Source organism: Anomaloglossus baeobatrachus, chromosome 4, assembly GCF_048569485.1.
Source record: "Anomaloglossus baeobatrachus isolate aAnoBae1 chromosome 4, aAnoBae1.hap1, whole genome shotgun sequence".
Taxonomy (NCBI): Eukaryota; Metazoa; Chordata; class Amphibia; order Anura; family Aromobatidae; genus Anomaloglossus; species Anomaloglossus baeobatrachus.
The window spans coordinates 669,259,194-669,267,224 of NC_134356.1; positions in this window are offsets into that span (position 1 = coordinate 669,259,194).

Consider the following 8,031-nt stretch of genomic DNA (forward strand, 5'->3'; position numbering starts at 1 on the left):
ACCATGACTTGCTCTTCAATACCACAAAAAAAGGGGGCGCTATTGCAGGAAGAAAGTAGCCATGTTTATTTCTTCTCTCTACGAACAACCCTTGTTACTTTTATCAGGTCAATTGATCATTGACAAATTGAATGAAAACTCCCCAGCAGCGCAGAGTATTTCAGAAAAAAAGGGGGCCAATCGGGGGGAGGGCTACACAGCAGCATGGAGTATTACAGGGGAAAAAAAGGGGGCCAATCGGGGGGAGGGTTACACAGCAGCACAGAGTATTTCAGGAAAAAAGGGGGCCAATCGGGGGGAGGGTTACACAGCAGCACAGAGTATTTCAGGAAAAAAGGGGGCCAATCGGGGGGAGGGTTACACAGCAGCACAGAGTATTTCAGGAAAAAAGGGGGCCAATCGGGGGGAGGGTTACACAGCAGCACAGAGTATTTCAGGAAAAAAGGGGGCCAATCGGGGGGAGGGTTACACAGCAGCACAGAGTATTTCAGGAAAAAAGGGGGCCAATCGGGGGGAGGGTTACACAGCAGCGCAGAGTATTTCAGGGGAAAAAAAGGGGGCCAATCGGGGGGAGGGTTACACAGCAGCACAGAGTATTTCAGGAAAAAAGGCCAATCGGGGGGAGGGTTACACAGCAGCACAGAGTATTTCAGGGGAAAAAAGGGTGCCAATCGGGGGGAGAGTTATACAGCAGCACGGAGTATTTCAGGAAAAAAAGGGGGCCAATCGGGGGGGAGGGTTACACAGCAGCACAGAGTATTTCAGGAGAAAAAAAAGGGGCCTGTCGTCTATTTACTTGTGATGTTGCCAGAGGGATTAAATCATGAAGCAAGAAGGGAGTCCTAGACCAAAGTCAGTGATTGCCAGCAGCGCAGAGGATTTCAGGAGCCAAGTTTGCAGATTTTGCAAGTGTCGATCACTGCAGTTAACCACTTAGTTGCTGCAATCAGCCTCTGAAATGAGTCGATCCCATGGGGAATCTGTGCCGATGCTCCCGCGCTACAAAGGGGAGTGGGGGGCACTGCGGATGAACGCCATCGACGCCATCTTGGTACTCCTATTTCAGGGCTTCATGGGAGAGCGTGCTCCGTACTATATACTGCATATAGCAGCGGACCGGATGATCGCAGGGTCACGACCCCAAGGGAACAAAAAATAAATAAATAGTATAAAAAAATATATAAAACTATACACAATTAAAATGCCTTATTTTTTTTCTCTCAGTTGGTATCAAGTCCAATCTCCCCCCAAAAAATCAGATTATTGCACCTATACTGGAAACACTGCAAAAAAAAAGCCAAAATTATATTTATTTGCTGCATTTCTCCAAAAAATGTATTAACTGTTTAATGTCCCCTGAAATGGTATCAATAAAATAATATAGGACTGAAAAGACAAAAGGTGCAGATGGCGTCTTCTCTGCAGCAGCGGTGCGGAGATTTAATAACCTGCACTCACCTGCTGGGATAAAGGACGTAACCAAGAGCTGCACCCACAATGACAGGTGAGAAAGGGGGGGACACAGGAAAAGGGGAAAATCTGCAGTACACTATATTATCCAGCAGATGGCGCAGGTTCACCGAGTAATGTGCTGCTCCCTGCTGCTCAGCGCCAGTCTGCTGCACCTACAGCCAGCGAGCAGAAAAGCAAGATTAGCCCTGGACAGGGCGTATGGACCATTTCACACAGACATATATATATATTTTATTATAGATATTTATATAGAGCAGCATTGTTTCTGCACCCGCAAAGTCATCCTGAGGCTCCTGCTTCATGAATATAATTGTAGAGCCGTGGTGTGCACTGATAGGGACTGACACTCAGCTCTGCTATATCACACGGGGCAGGTGACACACTCAGCTCTGCTATATCACACAGGGCAGGTGACACACTCAGCTCTGCTATATCACACAGGGCAGGTGACACACTCAGCTCTGCTATATCACACGGGGCAGGTGACACACTCAGCTCTGCTATATCACACGGGGCAGGTGACACACTCTGCTCTGCCATATCACACGGGGCAGGTGATACACTCAGCTCTGCCATATCACACGGGGCAGGTGACACACTCAGCTCTGCTATATCACACGGGGCAGGTGACACTCTGCTCTGCCATATCACACGGGGCAGATGACACACTCAGCTCTGCTATATCACACGGGGCAGGTGACACACTCTCCTCTGCCATATCACACGGGGCAGATGACACACTCAGCTCTGCTATATCACACGGGGCAGGTGACACACTCAGCTCTGCTATATCACACGGGGCAGGTGACACTCTCCTCTGCTATATCACACGGGGCAGGTGACACACTCAGCTCTGCTATATCACACGGGGCAGGTGACACACTGCTCTGCAATATCACACGGGGCAGGTGACACACTCAGCTCTGCCATATCACACGGGGCAGGTGACACACTCAGCTCTGCTATATCACATGGGGCGGGTGACACACTCAGCTCTGCTATATCACACGGGGCGGGTGACACACTCAGCTCTGCTATATCACACGGGGCAGGTGACACACTTAGCTCTGCTATATCACACGGGGCGGGTGACACTCAGCTCTGCTATATCACACGGGGCAGGTGACACACTCAGCTCTGCTATATCACACGGGGCGGGTGACACACTGAGCTCTGCTATATCACACGGGGCGGGCGACACACTCAGCTCTGCTATATCACACGGGGCAGGTGACACTCTCAGCTCTGCTATATCACACGGGGCAGGTGACACTCTCAGCTCTGCTATATCACACGGGGCAGGTGACACACTCGGCTCTGCTATATCACACGGGGCAGGTGACACACTCGGCTCAGCTATATCACACGGGGCAGGTGACACACTCGGCTCTGCTATATCACACGGGGCAGGTGACACACTCGGCTCTGCTATATCACACGGGGCAGGTGACACACTCAGCTCTGCTATATCACACGGGGCAGGTGACACACTCAGCTCTGCTACATCACACGGGGCAGGTGACACACTCAGCTCTGCTATATCACACGGGGCAGGTGACACACTCAGCTCTGCTATATCACACGGGGCAGGTGACACACTCTGCTCTGCCATATCACACGGGGCAGGTGACACACTCAGCTCTGCCATATCACACGGGGCAGGTGACACACTCAGCTCTGCTATATCACACGGGGCAGGTGACACACTCAGCTCTGCTATATCACACGGGGCAGGAGACACTCTGCTCTGCCATATCACACGGGGCAGATGACACACTCAGCTCTGCTATATCACACGGGGCAGGTGACACACTCAGCTCTGCTATATCACACGGGGCAGGTGACACACTCAGCTCTGCTATATCACACGGGGCAGGTGACACACTCAGCTCTGCTATATCACACGGGGCAGGTGACACTCTCCTCTGCTATATCACACGGGGCAGGTGACACACTCAGCTCTGCTATATCACACGGGGCAGGTGACACACTCTGCTCTGCAATATCACACGGGGCAGGTGACACACTCAGCTCTGCCATATCACACGGGGCAGGTGACACACTCAGCTCTGCTATATCACACGGGGCAGATGACACACTCAGCTCTGCTATATCACACGGGGCGGGTGACACACTCGGCTCTGCTATATCACACGGGGCAGGTGACACACTCGGCTCTGCTATATCACACGGGGCAGGTGACACACTCAGCTCTGCTATATCACATGGGGCAGGTGACACACTCAGCTCTGCTATATCACACGGGGCAGGTGACACACTCTCCTCTGCTATATCACACGGGGCAGGTGACACACTCAGCTCTGCTATATCACACGGGGCAGGTGACACACTCAGCTCTACTATATCACACGGGGCAGGTGACACACTCAGCTCTGCTATATCACATGGGGCAGGTGACACACTCAGCTCTGCTATATCACACGGGGCAGGTGACACTCAGCTCTGCTATATCACATGGGGCAGGTGACACACTCAGCTCTGCTATATCACACGGGGCAGGTGACACACTCAGCTCTGCTATATCACACGGGGCAGGTGACACACTCCTCTGCTATATCACACGGAGCAGGTGACACACTCTCCTCTGCTATATCACACGGGGCAGGTGACACACTCAGCTCTGCTATATCACACGGGGCAGGTGACACACTCAGCTCTGCTATATCACACGGGGCAGGTGACACACTGAGCTCTGCTATATCACACGGGGCAGGTGACACACTCCTCTGCTATATCACACGGAGCAGGTGACACACTCTCCTCTGCTATATCACACGGGGCAGGTGACTCTCCTCTGCTATATCACACGGGGCAGGTGACACACTGAGCTCTGCTATATCACACGGGGCAGGTGACACACTCAGCTCTGCTATATCACACGGGGCAGGTGACACACTCAGCTCTGCTATATCACACGGGGCAGGTGACACACTCTCCTCTGCTATATCACACGGGGCAGGTGACACACTCTGCTCTGCTATATCACACGGGGCAGGTGACACACTCAGCTCTGCTATATCACACGGGGCAGGTGACACTCTCCTCTGCTATATCACACGGGGCAGGTGACACACTCAGCTCTGCTATATCACACGGGGCAGGTGACACACTCGGCTCTGCTATATCACACGGGGCAGATGACACTCAGCTCTGCTATATCACACGGGGCAGGTGACACACTGAGCTCTGCTATATCACACGGGGCAGGTGACACACTCAGCTCTGCTACATCCACCCTCACACGGGGCAGGTGACACACTCAGCTCTGCTACATCCACCCTCACACGGGGCAGGTGACACACTCAGCTCTGCTATATCACACGGGGCAGGTGACACTCTCCTCTGCTATATCACACGGGGCAGGTGACACACTGAGCTCTGCTATATCACACGGGGCGGGCGACACACTCAGCTCTGCTATATCACACGGGGCGGGTGACACACTCGGCTCTGCTATATCACACGGGGCAGGTGACACACTCAGCTCTGCTATATCACACGGGGCAGGTGACACACTCAGCTCTGCTATATCACACGGGGCAGGTGACACACTCAGCTCTGCTATATCACACGGGGCAGGTGACACACTCAGCTCTGCTATATCACACGGGGCAGGTGACACACTCGGCTCTGCTATATCACACGGGGCAGGTGACACACTCAGCTCTGCTATATCACACGGGGCAGGTGACACACTCAGCTCTGCCATATCACACGGGGCAGGTGACACACTCAGCTCTGCTATATCACACGGGGCAGGTGACACACTCAGCTCTGCTATATCACACGGGGCAGGTGACACACTCAGCTCTGCTATATCACACGGGGCAGGTGACACACTCAGCTCTGCTATATCACACGGGGCAGGTGACACACTCGGCTCTGCTACATCCACCCTCACACGGGGCAGGTGACACACTCAGCTCTGCTACATCCACCCTCACACGGGGCAGGTGACACACTCAGCTCTGCTATATCACACGGGGCAGGTGACACTCTCCTCTGCTATATCACACGGGGCAGGTGACACTCTCCTCTGCTATATCACACGGGGCGGGCGACACACTCAGCTCTGCTATATCACACGGGGCAGGTGACACACTCAGCTCTGCTATATCACACGGGGCAGGTGACACACTCAGCTTTGCTATATCACACGGGGCAGGTGACACACTCAGCTCTGCTATATCACACGGGGCAGGTGACACACTCAGCTCTGCTATATCACACGGGGCAGGTGACACACTCAGCTCTGCTATATCACACGGGGCAGGTGACACACTCAGCTCTGCTATATCACACGGGGCAGGTGACACACTCAGCTCTGCTATATCACACGGGCCAGGTGACACACTCAGCTCTGCTATATCACACGGGGCAGGTGACACACTGAGCTCTGCTATATCACACGGGGCAGGTGACACACTCGGCTCTGCTATATCACACGGGGCAGGTGACACACTCAGCTCTGCTATATCACACGGGGCAGGTGACACACTCAGCTCTGCTATATCACACGGGGCAGGTGACACACTGAGCTCTGCGATATCACACGGGGCAGGTGACACACTGAGCTCTGCTATATCACACGGGGCAGGTGACACACTGAGCTCTGCTATATCACACGGGGCAGGTGACACACTGAGCTCTGCTATATCACACGGGGCAGGTGACACACTCAGCTCTGCTATATCACACGGGGCAGGTGACACACTCAGCTCTGCTATATCACACGGGGCAGGTGACACACTCGGCTCTGCTACATCCACCCTCACACGGGGCAGGTGACACACTCAGCTCTGCTACATCCACCGTCACACAAGGCAGGTGACACACTCAGCTTTGCTATATCACACGGGGCGGGCGACACACTCAGCTCTGCTATATCACACAGGGCAGGTGACACACTCAGCTCTGCTATATCACACGGGGCAGGTGACACACTGAGCTCTGCTATATCACACGGGGCAGGTGACACACTCGGCTCTGCTATATCACACGGGGCAGGTGACACACTCAGCTCTGCTATATCACACGGGGCAGGTGACACACTCAGCTCTGCTATATCACACGGGGCAGGTGACACACTCAGCTCTACTATATCACACGGGGCAGGTGACACACTCAGCCTGCTATATCACACGGGGCAGGTGACACACTCGGCTCTGCTATATCACACGGGGCAGATGACACACTCAGCTCTGCTATATCACACGGGGCAGGTGACACACTGAGCTCTGCTATATCACACGGGGCAGGTGACACACTCAGCTCTGCTATATCACACGGGGCAGGTGACACACTCAGCTCTCCTATATCACACGGGGCAGGTGGCACACAGCTCTGCTATATCACACGGGGCAGGTGACACTCTCCTCTGCTATATCACACGGGGCAGGTGACACACTCAGCTCTGCTATATCACACGGGGCAGGTGACACACTCAGCTCTGCTATATCACACGGGGCAGGTGACACACTCAGCTCTGCTATATCACACGGGGCAGGTGACACACTCAGCTCTGCTATATCACATGGGGCAGGTGACACACTCAGCTCTGCTATATCACACGGGGCAGGTGACACACTCAGCTCTGCTATATCACACGGGGCAGGTGACACACTCAGCTCTGCTATATCACACGGGGCAGGTGACACACTCTCCTCTGCTATATCACACGGGGCAGGTGACACACTCAGCACTGCTATATCACACGGGGAAGGTGACACACTCAGCTCTGCTATATCAGACGGGGCAGGTGACACACTCAGCTCTGCTATATCACACGGGGCAGGTGACACACTCAGCTCTGCTATATCACACGGGGCAGGTGACACACTCAGCTCTGCTATATCACACAGGGCAGGTGACACTCTCCTGTGCTATATCACACGGGGCAGGTGACACACTCAGCTCTGCTATATCACACGGGGCAGGTGACACACTCAGCTCTGCTATATCACATGGGGCAGGTGACACACTCAGCTCTGCTATATCACACGGGGCAGGTGACACTCAGCTCTGCTATATCACATGGGGCAGGTGACACACTCAGCTCTGCTATATCACACGGGGCAGGTGACACACTCAGCTCTGCTATATCACACGGGGCAGGTGACACACTCCTCTGCTATATCACACGGAGCAGGTGACACACTCTCCTCTGCTATATCACACGGGGCAGGTGACACACTCAGCTCTGCTATATCACACGGGGCAGGTGACACACTCAGCTCTGCTATATCACACGGGGCAGGTGACACACTGAGCTCTGCTATATCACACGGGGCAGGTGACACACTCCTCTGCTATATCACACGGAGCAGGTGACACACTCTCCTCTGCTATATCACACGGGGCAGGTGACTCTCCTCTGCTATATCACACGGGGCAGGTGACACACTGAGCTCTGCTATATCACACGGGGCAGGTGACACACTCAGCTCTGCTATATCACACGGGGCAGGTGACACACTCAGCTCTGCTATATCACACGGGGCAGGTGACACACTCTCCTCTGCTATATCACACGGGGCA